This window comes from Apium graveolens, chromosome 6 (assembly GCF_009905375.1).
Source record: "Apium graveolens cultivar Ventura chromosome 6, ASM990537v1, whole genome shotgun sequence".
NCBI lineage: Eukaryota > Viridiplantae > Streptophyta > Magnoliopsida > Apiales > Apiaceae > Apium > Apium graveolens.
The window spans coordinates 305,599,692-305,614,619 of NC_133652.1; the positions used below are offsets into that span (position 1 = coordinate 305,599,692).

General features: G+C 39.2%; 1 non-coding gene across 1 annotated transcript; it reads left to right on the forward strand.

The window, feature by feature from the left end:
- The first annotated feature begins 4,679 nt into the window (after window positions 1–4,679).
- Window positions 4,680–4,786, forward strand: LOC141669900 (small nucleolar RNA R71). Its single transcript, XR_012554147.1, has one exon. It is a non-coding gene; the product is annotated as a small nucleolar RNA R71 (small nucleolar RNA).
- The last annotated feature ends 10,142 nt before the right edge of the window (window positions 4,787–14,928 follow it).

The window sequence follows — 14,928 nt, forward strand, 5'->3', positions numbered from 1 at the left end:
CCAAGAAGAAGCTAGTAATTAGAGAGAGATTTTCCAGAGCTGTTAAGAAATATCTTGAGAGAAAATTCATCTAGTTTGTACTAGGATGCAGCTGTGATCAACATTGTTGAACACAGATTTTCTAATATACCATCTCTGGTGGAACAACAAATCCACCAGAAAAGTTTTTAAAGTTTGTTGTGTTCTTTACATTTTGTGTTTGAATATATATCTGTCTGCATTAGCTCAAAGCAATTCATACACTTGTTCATCTAGATCACACTGCTTTAATAAACTTCTCAAAACCTGAAAAAGTTTTGAGATTTACATTCAACCCCCCTTCTGTAAATCTCATTGTTAGTCCTCTAGGAATAACAATGCTGAAAAGGAAAGACAATTTCAGCAACATTACAAAGCTGTAATTGATAACATTTCCTTGGATGCTGACACTTTTACTCATCCTGTGACAGCCTATCAACTGTTGGCTGCTCAGGGCAATGAGAAAGCAGAAAGGTCACTAAATCTAGTGCACACAACAGAATCTCTTCAAAGGGATAAAGCTGTCATTAACAAAATGCCTTCTACAGCTGGTGAGCCATCTGAGGAATTTGGAGCAAATTCTGATGATGATGACTCTATTTCTTTTGATGGAAGCATGAACTTAGGGGGAGATGAAGGCCCTAGTTCAATTCCAAATCTACCTGAATGGGCCTTGACTAAGGAGTACAGATCAGTGGAATTCAATGTCTCTTTAGTCAAACAAATCAACACTATTCAACAGGCCATTCAGAATACTTCACATGCAAGTATCAAGGCTATCCTTCAAGCTCACCTGGACTCACTGCATCTCATGAAGCTGCAGCAAGTGAAGCAGAATCTGAGTATGGATGATCTCAGGAAGGATATTGCTGACTTGAAAACCTATACTTCAGAAAAATTGGATTCAGTCATGCCCTATGGTACATTGCAGGACTTGGTTTTGAGATTGAAGAAAGAATCTGTTACTGAAAAAAGGTTGGCCAAGTTAGAAGACAGAGTTCAAGTTATTGAAAATTCTGTGGCCACCATTCTTCACAATCAACAATCTCAAACCAGTCTCCTAATGCAGCTGGCAAAAGCACAAGGCTTGACCCCTCTCCTTGATGATAACAAAAAGGGGGAGAGTAAAAGGGAAGGGGAAGTAGAGCCATCTACAAAAGTCAACATATCTAAAGTGCTAGTTCCTGCCATCACTACTTCTCCAATCATTCAAATCAAGGACAAGCCTGATGGAATTGATTTGATTCAGCTAGCAGCAGCTGAAATTCAAGTGAAAGAGCAAAGGAGGAGAATTGATGAAAGGTTGCAACTGTTGTTTGGTTCTACACAAGACAAATCAACATCTGTGAAATACAGCACAAAAATTGAACCAATCAACATGGAGCTCATGCCAGTAGGGAGTCATAAGGATGGAGAAGCTTCTTCCAAAGAGCTACAAGCTATAATTCTCAAGCCCAATGAAAGATCCAATAAGGACTCAACAAAGAATCCTTTAAAAGAAGTGGACTTTCCTTCTCCAAAAGCTGATGAGAACAAGATTTTAGGCAGAAGTATTGCTTATCTCAAAAAGACCATGGATGAGGCTGTAAGGAGAAATAGAGCTATTATCATTAGAGAGGGAAAGAGCATATGTGTGATGCAAGGACATCCCAAATTCTCAATAGCCAAGAAGGAAGAAGACAAGCAATTAAAGGCTGACAAAAGAGCACAAGCAAAGCTTGAACAACAGCTAAAGTCAAGTCTAGTTGAAAAAGAAATTGAAGTCAGGGGTGAAGACAAGACTACAAACCTAGATGAGGTTTTAGGGAGTATATTTGGTGAGAGTGTGGAAGAAAGAGAGGAATGGCAGAAGGGAAACAGAAGAAAGGTCAAGGCACATAAAAGGAGTGGAGATAACACTGAAGTAACCAAATCTATATCTAAACCACTAACTTCCATACCTGAACCCCTTGTTGCTGATCCCACAATAAACATCCATGGTGAACCAATCATTTCAAAAGAGGAACCTATTGATTGGGACACTATCAAATTGCCTACCTTTCTAACCACTCTTCCACTACCAAAGAAACAGAAAAGAAAACCAAAATCTACACCTCCCATAACCTCTAAGAAATTCACTCAAAAACAAAAACCTAAGCCTAAGTCACCCATTTCTAAAGATGATTATGTTCACATCTGTGACATAAAAGAAATTTCAGACATTGAACTCTATCTGGATGAACTGGAGGATGTAAGGGGAATAGCTGCCTACAGACAGTTACCAGAGAGATTAGTATTCAGATATAAAGGAGCTGGGGAAAGAACATGGCCTCTCCACAGGATTCTGGATGAAGGCTACTCTACCTTGATTAGAGTCTATTCAGCTATACAAAAGGATTCTGGCTTTACCAGAACTGCCAAGACTGAAATTCTCAACAAGATAGCCAATATAAGGAAAACTTGGAGGGAGCCCAATTCTTTACCCAGGACTTTACTCATTCAAGAAAGGGAAATGAAAATTCACAAATCACCTCATTGGTTGATGGAATTTAGAGATGATAAAGGAGTTAGAAGATTTTTCAAACTTGAAGACCAACTCAAGATTGCCAGCAATGAAACTCTCAAAGAAATGCAATCTAAGTTGGATGTCAGTGTTGAAGATGAAGCTGAATTCTTCAGACAACTCCAACTCCAAATTGAGGAAAATGACAAAAGGCTAGGAAAGAAAACCAGGGAACAAAGAAGAAAAAGATGATTTGCTCAGACTAAAGGAGTGTCCTTGGAAACACTGTAAATCTTCAATTATCTCCTAGTACATACACTTTTGCAGCATTTTTAAATTTCTACTTAGTTTCAATTCATATATCAGTTAAGTGTTTTGTTATCATCAAGTTAACCCTGAATTTATGCCTACAATTCTTATAGACATAAATAGGGGGAGATTGTTAGGAATGTATGTGCATTAGTTTGATGATATGTTTAACAAAATACTTAAGTAGAAATTTAGTGTCTGTAGCCTCAACGGATAAGACCACTTTGGCTATCCGTTGATGGTGTAGCTTTACTTAGAAATAAGTCTAGTGTTGTAGCATATTTCAGTCTCTGTATTTAAAAAGTAATTCTTGGAAGTTGAGAGAAACTATGAGTCATGTTGACTACTAGATGATATGCAGATAGGAAGGCCAATTGTAAATACTTCATGCCTTGTAAAGTATCAACGGATGACTTAACATCCTTCAACGGATGAGAAGCTAAGCTTCAACGGATGTCTCTAAAGCTTCAACGGATAAAGTCATCAACGGATAACATCCTTCAACGGATGAGTGCATCAACGGATGAAAGCTTCAACGGATAACATCCTTCAACGGATGAGTGCATCAACGGATGAAAGTTTCAACGGATGTTCTGATGATTAGCCGTTGATAAGAGGTAGTTGTACCTACAGACAGAGGCACATGGGTTGATAGAGACAACTGAGATGTGGTAGCCGAATTTCAGGAACAACAGAAAAAGCAGCCGTTCTTCTCTGGTACAAAGATGCAATAGTCAACAAAGTACTGGAGTGAACAGGAAAAGAAGCAAGTGAAGATCTTATTTTATTACTGTATTTTATATTGTTCTTCACTTGTACACTTGGTAATATATAAACCAAGTAGAAGCTAGTAATCAGATGTGAGATTTTCCAGAGCTGTTTAGAAAAACATTGAGAGAAAATTCATCTAGTTTGTACTAGGATGCAGCTGTGATCAACATTGTTTAATCACAGATTTTCTAATATACCATCTCTGGTGGAACAACAAATCCACCAGAAAAGTTTTTAAGGTCTGTTGTGTTCTTTACATTTGTGCTTGAATATATATCTGTCTGCATTAGCTTAAAGCAATTCACACACTTGTTCTTCTTGAACACACAACTTTCATAAACTGCTCAAAACTTGAAAAAGTTTTGAGATTTACATTCAACCCCCCTTCTGTAAATCTCATTGTTAGTCCACTAGGAATAACAGTTCTCCAGAGTCTTGATAGAAATAGCCTGGACTTGGCATATAAGAGCCTGGTTTTTACACATAAGCCGCAACTCCTCCAATTCAGATTTTTCATTCGAAGATAGACCTGCATCATGATTTTGTTGTTAAATTTGGAGTTGTTGTTTTGGTGCAATTTGTTGTTGAAATCCAGGGGTTGAATAGCTTATTTCCAAACTGCTGGAACGGCTGTTGCATCGCATTCTGATTATTGCTCCAGCTGAAGTTAGGATGATTCCAGTTGTCAGGATGATAAGTGTCTGGAACTGGTTGCTGCGATCTCTGAAAGTTGCTCACAAACTGAGCTGAGTCACTAGATATAGCGCATTGCTCCATCGCATGCGGACCTGCACACAACTCACAAACACTAATTATCTGCTTAACACCATAGTTAGCCAGAGAATCGATCTTCATAGACAATGCCTTTAGTTGAGCAGTGATAGCCATAGCTGTATCCACTTCAAGAACTCCTGCTACCTTGCCCTGTGGACATCTCTGGGTTGGATACTGATATCCATTAGCAGCCATCAGTTCAATTAGATCATAAGCTTCCTTATAGCTCTTCACCCATAAGGCTCCACCTGATGCTGCATCGAGCACGGGTCTGGACTGTGCTCCCAACCCATTGTAAAAACAAGTGATGATCATTCAATCATGAATTCCATGATGAGGACACTTCCTAAGCATCTCCTTGTAGCGCTCCCAAGCTTCACATAGCGATTCTCCCGTTTGCTGCGCAAATTGAGTAATAGCATTCCTGAGTGCAGTTGTCTTCGCCATAGGGAAGAATTTAGTAAGAAACTTCTGAGCAAGATCTTCCCAAGTAGTAATCGAACCAGCTGGTAGAGAGTGTAACCAGCTCTTAGCCTTGTCCCTCAGAGAGAATGGGAACAGTATCAGCTTCATATCATCATCAGAAACACCGTTGAACTTGAAGGTGTCACAGATCTCAATAAAGTCCCTAATGTGCATAATGGGATCTTCCGTAGGAAAACCCCTAAACTGGACTGAAGTTGTACCCATTGAATTATGCCAGGCTTGATCTCAAAGGTATTAGCTGTGATAGCTGGCCAGATAATACTAGATTGAATGTCATTGATCTTGGGTTGAGAAAAATCCATCAAGGCTTTCGTTCGTGCTGCTGGATCTCCCATTGTAATGAGTACCTGAAACACAAACAAATAAACCGTGAAAGTAAAAGAATCCGAGTCAGTGGACTTTAACGACCACTGATGACAACGACCACTGATGACAAGCACATAAACTAAAAATTAACACTGAGTCCCCGGCAGCGGCGCCAAAAACTTGTTAGAGCGGAAACACGCGCTAAAATACACGCAAGTTTACGCGTTCGCAAGTAGTATAATATATAAATCAGATTCGTTCCCACAGAGACTGGTTTAGGTTAAGTTCAATTTATGCACCTATGCAACAATGTATGGTTATCGCTCAATGGTAAGACAAATAACAAATTGGATTTTTATTAAACTAAGAAATTATACTAAATAACATTAACTAAGAGAATTGAGGTTGAATAACTATATATGACAAACAGGGATTCTAACTTCGTTAAATACTTCATTCAATAGCCTTTTCGTTCTTTACCTTAGCATGTGATGGTGATGACACTAATCAGATAACACGAAACTGATAAACGCCAACTTTCGTTGCACGAGTACCATTATACCAGACATCCACAAAAGAGATAAAAGCTGAATATGCACCAATTATATTGAGACCCTATATGTCTATAGAATTGGACAACATAACGGTTTAAGCACAAGCTATCCATAATGATTACATAGGGCAAGTAAAACGGTTAGATTTACTTACGAATCATGCATACACATACATGAACCTATGCTGCATGGCAAGTTCTAAACCTCTATATTCACTGTCGCTTCAATAGAGATTAACACGCTATCTTAAATGTTAGCTATGCACATAAGACGAATAAGCACAACCAATACTAGGATATTAATCAATCAACACACACCAAGATATCGAAATAAATTAATTATTGAAATCCATAAGTAAATCCGCTAGAACCCCATGACAACGATTAACCCATAATAGAACTCATCGTCACCATGGGTTCATATGAACGTATGGTATAAAACAAGGTCTTAATAAACTGAATAATAATCAAAGTACGAATAAACGAGATCTAGGTTCAACAAGAACGAAAACGAGCATCCAAAGTTACAATTATTCAAAGAATCACAAGTTGAAAACAAGATCTTCTTTTTTGGAGTTGTTCTGTGCTTCTAGATCTTCTCATTGGTATCCCAATCTTCCCGGATGATGAAAACCCTTTTTTTTAAGTATATATACGCCCCTAGTGGACCTGGACCCTTAAAATCGTCAAATTCCACTCAAAAAAGGTTTTTTCAGCGAAATCAGCGACCATCCACGCCATGAGCGGCCGCTCAGCTCCCCTGAGCGGGCGCTCAGCTACTGTCTCGAAAAATTTCTGATGAATCTTGTTTTGGCCATAACTTGAGTTCTACTCGTCAAAATTAGGCGATTCAACTGTCCACGCGAAGCTAACGAGATTCTCTACAACTTGACATTGGCCTTGGCTTCCAATTCTGATCATTTTTTATCATATTTCCTTTAAAAGCTCATTTCTTCATATAACTGATATCTGAAATGCAATAACACAAAAACACATCAAAATACCAACAACTTGAGTCCAAAACACCAATTTAAGCTTGTAATAAAGCATTCCAAGTGGATATAAAATCCACTTATCATACTCTAGACAGCCAAACGCGGGTACGGGGCCTTACAATAAAGAAGAACTCGACATGAAGTTTGCGGATAGTATAGTGGCCAAGGAACGCTATGAACTGAAGGATGAGTACGCTGCTTTAGACCATGCCGCGCAAGACTCGTCAGTCTGGGCTGCGTTTCAGTTGGACCCCCGAATCGAGTGGAGGTGGCTGGAGCCGGATGAGCGGATTTATCATAAGCCAGCTGATGGGTTTATTCCGGTTTGGTTGGAGCATCTCCGGTCCAGGTGGAATCTGCACTGGCACTTGTTCCTTAAGCATTTGTGTAAGTATGTGTATACGATTTCTCCGATGCAGATAACGCCGAATGGTATATAATGGATGACCTGATTTATTGCAACCTACAACCAGTTCAAAGTTCAGCCGACTTTGAAGTTATGGCATCATATCTTCGACTTGGTCCGGTCTAGCCAGATGCCTTTGTATGAGCTTCATTTCCGGGCTCCGGAGTGCGGTTATGGTGGCTCTTATAGGCCCGTAATTCAACAGTCCTCTTTAAAGCACTGGAATGGGGAGTTGATTATGCTTAGGGGTTTAAATTTGCATTACCTTCCCCATGTGGCTGCTGAGGGAGTCCGGACTCGGTTCCGCAGGGATGTTCTCCGGGGAGATGTTATCCGGATGATTTTTTCCTTTTGCGAATGTCTGGGTTTCCAGATGACCCGTGACACTTTCATGATTCACAAGACTATGCATAGGCTAGGCTGTAAGTAGTTTGGTTTTGTGTCCGGACTATTTATGTGTTTTGTGTCCGGACTGCTTATTTGCTTTCTTTTGTTGTGCCTCTTTGTAGTTTTTTGTCTTATGTTTTTTGCTTTGTTTTCTGGAAGGCTTGCCATATTATAATCCGGATATGTCTTCTTCGACATACAGTGAAGCACTTAAGGGTTTGGGTAAAGCTTTCAAGCTGCCGAAGAAAACTGCTGTTGCTGGGTCCGGGTCCAATACTTCTGTGGAGGAGGGGTCCCAGAGCAATGCGGTATCAAGGCCGGAGGCTGATGTGTCTGAGAAGGCTCCAGAGCAGAATGCTGAGGTGGAGATGGGTGATGAGTTTGCCAACTTGGAGGATTTGGAGCCTCTTGGAGAGGTTCCAGAGGTTGAAGGTGCCCGAAAGAAGAAAAGGCTCCGGAATTCGGGGACGAAGCCTCCCCGGACTAAGAATTTTGAAGTTGGTGTTGGGTCTGGAGCTGGTAAGGGAAAAGGCTTGGATGATGAGAGTCCGGATGCAGGTAGTCCGGAGCTTGAAATTAAGGTTGCTCGTTTCATGGCCGGAATTCCTTCGGAGGCTGATTGGAAGAAGATGAACCTGGCCGGATTCGATGCCACTATGAAGGAATGCTCCCGGCTCTGGGTCAGGTATATTGTCTTCATGTTCTTGTTCCTTATATTCATTTGCCCTAGAATAGTTTTCTAAGTAATCTATTTTCTGCAGCTTGGTGGCTATATGGTCGGATCTGCTTCTCTAGCCTATAATGAGCTTAAGGGTGCCCAGACTGCTATTGCTGACAAGGACACTGAGATTGGTCAGCTCCGGGATCAGATTATTATTAAAGATACTACTTTGTCTGGACTAAACAAGCACCTTACTGATGTCACTACTCGGGCTAAGAACGCTGGAAAGGAGGTTTCAGATCTGAAATCCGAATTAGCTGAGCTCCGGAGGCAGATGTCTGCTGTTAGGCCAGAAGCTGAAGTTGTTGCTGAGTTTAAGAGATCCGATGATTATGATAGGGCCATTGCCAATGCTGGTGCCCCGAAGATTGCTCGTTGCTGCGCGGTCGTGGAGAGACACATTAAGACCAATCCGGAGGACGATTGGGATAGCTTTGTTCAAGAATTTATAAAGGAGAAGGAGGACATAGAACTTGGATTGGGGGAACCGGAGCCGTACGATGATCCTTGCCCCAGTTTCCTACCTGCTAATGCTCCGGAGTCTTGATTTTCTTTGTACTATAATTTGATTTTTGCTTAAAGACCTTTGGTACTTGGCTGTTTGTAATATTTGTACGTTGCTCCGGGCTTATTCTAGTCCGGTTACTTTCATTAATGTTTGTTTTTATTACTGCTATTTTGCTTTTTTATTGTAGTTTGTTTTTTCCTTAGAAAAACTTTTTCTAAGTTATAGTTTTGCTGTAGTTCTGGACTCATACTAGTCCGGACTAGTGGTTGGCTTTTTTGCTTAGAAAGTTAATTCTAAGTAAAAATGGTTGCTATAGTCTTGACTAGTAGCTTGTCCGGACTAGTGGTTAGCTTTTTTACTTAGAAAATTAATTTTAAGTAAAAATGGTTGCTCTAGTCCTGACTAGTAGCTTGTCCGGACTAGTGGTTAGCTTTTTTACTTAGAAAATTAATTCTAAGTAAAAATGGTTGCTCTAGTCCTGACTAATTATTTGTCCGGACTAGTGGTGGCTTTTTAGTTAGAAATTAATTCTAAGTAAAAATGATTGCACTAGTCCTGACTAATAGCTTGTCCGGATTAGTGTTTGGCTTTTTTACTTAGAAAACTAATTCTAAGTAAAAATGATTGCACTAGTCCTGACTAATAGCTTGTCCGGGCTAGTGTTTGGCTTTTTTACTTAGAAAATTAATTCTAAGTAAAAATGATTGCACTAGTCCTGGCTAATAGCTTGTCCGGACTAGTGGTGGCTTTTTAGTTAGAAAATTAATTCTAAGTAAAAATGGTTGCTTTAGTCCTGACTAATTGCTTGTCCGGACTAGTGGTTGCTTTTTAGAAAATTGATTCTATGTACAAATGGTTGCTCTAGTCCTGACTAATAGCTTGTCCGGACTAGTGGTTGCTTTGATAAGTGTAAAGAGGAAATGCTTTTCATTAATCATTCATACAAAATATATGGAAAAACAAGTTGGTTGCTTGCCATATTGGCTACAAAATTTTGGTTGCTTTGTTTGTTCTTTCCTACTGGTAGAATTTCCTTAGTCTTAGTCCATGCCAGGTATTTGCGACTTCTGAGTCATCCATGTTCAAGAATTTATAGGTTCCTGGCCTCAGGACTTCTTTGAATTTGTATGGTCCTTCCCATTTGGGCATTAGCTTTCCAGTGTTCGTAGGATCTGATGTTTCTGTGTCTCGAAGGACTAAGTCTCCAACATGGAAATTTTTGACTCTTGACTTCTTACTGAAGTGCTCTCTTGTTTTTTCCTTATATTTTTCCATCCTTTCTACAGCTTGGTCCCGGACCTCATCAATTAGCTCCATGTTTATTCTGAGTCCTTCTTCATTTGTTTTTTCTTCAAAGTTTATTGCTCTGTAAGAAGGAGATCCCACTTCAATAGGAAGCATTGCTTCTGTGCCATAAGCTAATTTGAACGGAGTTACTCCGGTGCTTGTCCTGGGGTTTGTCCTGTAGGATCACAGTACGCTTGGTAGTTCTTCTGGCCATTTGCTTTTGCTCTCTTTTAGTTTCTTTTCAATACCTCGGAGCAGGATTCTGTTGGTGACTTCTACTTGGCCGTTTTCTTGGGGATATGCTACTGATGATTTTTTGTGTTTAATCCTGCGCTCCTGAAGGTAGGACTCGAATTCTGATCCGATGAACTGTGGTCCGTTGTCTAATACTAAGACTCGTGGTATCCCGAACCTCATCAAAATGTTGTCTATAAACTTTATACAGTCTTGCTGAGTTATTGTCCTCATTGCTTTCGCTTCAACCCATTTGGTCATGTAATCAATCGAGACTAACAAGTACCTGAGATCTCCTTTGGCCCGGGAAAAAGGTCCCATAATGTCAATGCCCCAGACAACAAAGGGGATAGGTGACAGGACTGAGGATGGTAGGACTGGGCTGATCCGGGACACATTGCTGAAGAGCTGGCATTCCTTGCATTTCTTCACGAACTCAATTGCGTCTTGGTGGATAGTTGGCCAGTTGTAGCCTTGTCTTATGATCTTATGAGCTAGGGCCTTTGCTGACATGTGATCTCCGCATATCCCTTCATATACTTCCGCCAAACAGTATTTTGCTTCTTCTAGGCCGACACATTTTAGGATAGGAGATGAGAAAGTCCTGCGGTAGAGTAGTCCTTCTTCTAGGAAGAACTTGGTTGCTTTTGCTTTCAATCGTTGGGCTTTTCCTTTGTCCTCTGGGAGTTCCCCTTTCTCCAAGTAGTTGATGAAGGGAGTCATCCAGTTCTGGTTGCTTTTGATCTCCAAGACCTCTCCAGATTCAATAGATGGTTTGTGGAGTTCTTCGAAGTAAACTGAGCAGTCCAGATCTGATGAGTTCCGCAGTAATTTGGATAGAATATCCGCTTCTTCATTTTCTTCTCGACATATCTGAAGGACTTGATGGTTTGTTATTGAGGCTAAGTAACTTTGAACCAGTACTTGGTACTTCACCAGAATAAGGTTATTCGCTATGTATTCTCCATTTGTTTGCTTGACCACTATATGGGAGTCATTGTAGATTTTTAAGTCCTGGACCTTCAGAGTCCCGGAGAGCTTTAGTCCTGCAATCAACACCTCATATTCTGCCTGATTGTTTGTTGCGGAGAAGCCGAAAGATATAGCTATTTGAATCGTGAATCCTTCAGGACTTTTGAGTATGAGTCCGGCTCCCGACCTTTCGCTTGTTGAAGAACCGTCTACTTTCAAGGTCCATGCTACTGGATTTGCTTCTTTGTTTTTCTCCGGATCTATGTTCATTGGTTCTGGTTCTTCTTCTGGAAAGTTGTATTCGATTATGAAATCCGCAAGTGCTTGAGCTTTAATTGCAGTCCTGGGAATGAAGCTTAAATTGAACTGGCTTAACTCCACAGCCCAGTTGACTAGTCTTCCCGAGACATCTGGCTTGTGAATTATCTTCCTTAGGGGCAGATTAGCCACCACTCTGATTTCTCTTCCTTGGAAGTAGTGCATGAGTTTTCTTGAAGTTGTTACCAATGTAAAGGCAAACTTCTCCAATCTTGGGTATCTTGTTTCTGCGTCTTTGAGTACTTGGCTTACATAGTAGACTGGTTGTTGTTTTCCATTCTCTTCCCTGATTAAGGCAGCTCCTACGGCTTGTGCTCCTGCTGACAAGTATAAGTAGAGGGGCTCTCCTGGCTGAGCTTTAGTTAGGACCGGTGGCTGGGAGAGGTTGGACTTGATTTCCTCAAATGCCTTTTGGCACTCCGGACTCCAGTTTACCTCTTTCTTGTTGCTTTCTCCTTTGAGTAAATCAAAGAATGGTAAGCACCTCTCTGCCAGTGTAATAACTTGAATTTTTGAGACCTTGTAAAACATTTAATAAATAGTAACCCTGACGGGCGGGAAAAACTTTTGAGCCCACACTATGTAGTGCATGAGAAAATGAGTTTCGAAGTTGATATTATGATTATACGTATCAAATGAGTGTATGTAAACGCTGTTAGTTTTCGAAAAAAACGAACTTTGAAAAATGACCATATTTAGGACTCATCAAGGATTACGGGAATCCCAATATAATTACAAATTTAAAACCCTACGGATTTATATCCAAGTATGATAATTCAAAACATAAGGAATACATGCGAAAGGAATTACATCACGAACCATTTACGAGGAAGTATTACGAAAATGTTTAAGCGACCGAGCGAACGCGTAAACGATTAAATAAACGTAACGAACTAACTAACCATGGTAAGAAAGTAACCATGGTTACTTTATCAAATAGTGAGCTAGATGTAGGATGATCAACCAAGGCTAATCAAATAGTGTGCTAAGGAAGCTAAAACAAGTAGCATAGCTTGTAAACTAGGAAGCTACTTAGATTTGTCCATGGATTTGGCAACAAGAATAAACCTAGGATTCTATACTAGGAGAATATCAAATCAATATAAAGATATCACCAACATAATTTCCAAGAAGCAACCTAGGAGCAAGCATAAAAACTCTCTCCCCTTCTTCATTTCTTCCATTCGGCTATTTTCATCAAGGCAAGGAAATCAAATTCAATTCTTCAAGTTCCAGCCATGTTTAAATCCTCCCATTAATTCTCAAGCTTCCTAACAACCAAACTAAGGTAAGATAATTCTTTGATATATTTTTATCAAGGTTTGATGGGTGTAATAAAATCAAGAAAGTTGAGAATGAATAGTATGAATAGTAACTCTTCTTTGGTTTCTTGATTTCAATGGTGGTTTTAGGTTCCAAAAACCATACCAAACACTCCCAAGACTCCACCATCCTCAAGAACACATCTCAAGCTTTCAAGAAAGGTAAAAATCTTTGACCCAACTTTATTTAAGATTCAATTTCAAGATCCTTTTAGTATGTAGTTATAAACCTAGTTTTAGAGGTGATATTGTTGAAATCTTGATGTTTAGCTAAGTAGATTTAAGGTCGATTGTTGTTGCCTCAAGAACATGATGTTATTGAGAGGAGTTAGTGTGTTGATGATGATATGATGATTGTTGGTGGTAGTATAAAGATTCAAGGCGTAAACGAAACTCCGATCGTAAACATAATCTCGCTAAAACGAACAAAACGTAATTTTAAGTTTCTGCAGAAAGTCCCGAAGATGTAAACTGTAGTTTCTTAAAAAATAACCCTTTATTATGATATAAAATGTTATAAGGATCGTTTAGGCGCTTGAATCGCTTGATTCCGATTTACGGATCAAAAGTTATGGCCGTTTTACTAAAAGTGATTTACGAGACAAAAACTGCTATGAATTACGAACTTTGAAAATATAAAGTATTGACTTAAGAATGTTCATAAATCATGAAATTTTTACAGAGAGTATTATTTTGAGTTTACTAACTGCCATAAAAATTTCAAGTCAAAATAATGATTTTTCGGTTTTATAAAAATATCGGAGCCGAGACAGCGCGATTAGAAACCGTGATATCCATAAGCGGAGCCGACGGCGAAAATGAAAATGAACCTAAGATACTTAGAAAAATGAAGCGACCATGATGTGAATAAGGACTTAAAGGAATAATAAGGGTAATATAAGTTGAGAGGGTGCATAATAAGTAGTGCATGAGTGCGAGTCACCGTAAATTAGAACGGGACCTAACAAAATGAATTGTGTTTATGATTATAGATTTCCGAGCGGAACCTAGAGCATCCTCCACCTCGAGATACCCATGCAAGTTTACGAACCCAAATCCATTTACTGTTGTGTTGTGAAAGGATTATTTTATTATTATTGCATAAGTACCATGTTTGTCATGATACGTAATTATTGAATTTTTGCATGATATAGCGATGTTGTACGATACGTATATATCGTGAAATGTTTAATTTTGCTATAAGCGTAACGTATTATAATAAGACCGAGAGTCGGTCGGGATTTCAAGATAAAAACCCGGGAATCATTCCGGTGATATTATAGGACGATTACAAGTCCATAGTAGTACGTTTTAAAAGGACTCGACGTCCACTTACCAATATTAAACACCTCGAGCTTTTATTAAAAACGATTTCCAAAGATCGTATTTCCTCAACTATACTTTATCATTTGGAAAAGAAATATTTACTTACTATTCATTTATTAAGGAGAGGTAATCTCCAGTAAATATTAACTTCAATCTCGATTAAATATTAAAGTTATTAATGTATTAAACATAAATTAGTTGAGGAATATTATTTTATTTTTTAAAGTAAATTCCTTCGAGGTTTAATTATTTAACCAGATTTAAATTACTTTCTGATTTTCGAAAATCATTCGAATAATTTCATATCGTTGGAGAATATTATCCCGACTTATTTAATATTTTGAATATAGTTTCAAGGAGAGACTTTTCCCCTTATTTAATTATCTGTTGACAATGGTCAACTCACATCCTTAGTACTTCCTCCGAAAATTTCGGAAGTACGTATATATATATATATACATTTATATCTTAGTAAGATAAATTGTTTCTATCAACAAGCAAAACGTTTGGGAAACTTCGATGTGCTTCGAGTTCTCGAGATATGACAGAATTCTTTTTAAAAGGACAAGGGAGGGGTAGACTCTGGTACTATGTGTGCTAGATGGACTACCAAAGGTACCGCATGCGAAGGTACTCTGTGTACTCAGGAACTTGTGAAGTATGTGTATACCCACAGATGGGACACGTAGCCCGAATGCGGCAAGGGTGATAACCGGGATACAGAGGTATCGTCCTTCTACTAGTAAAAAAGGT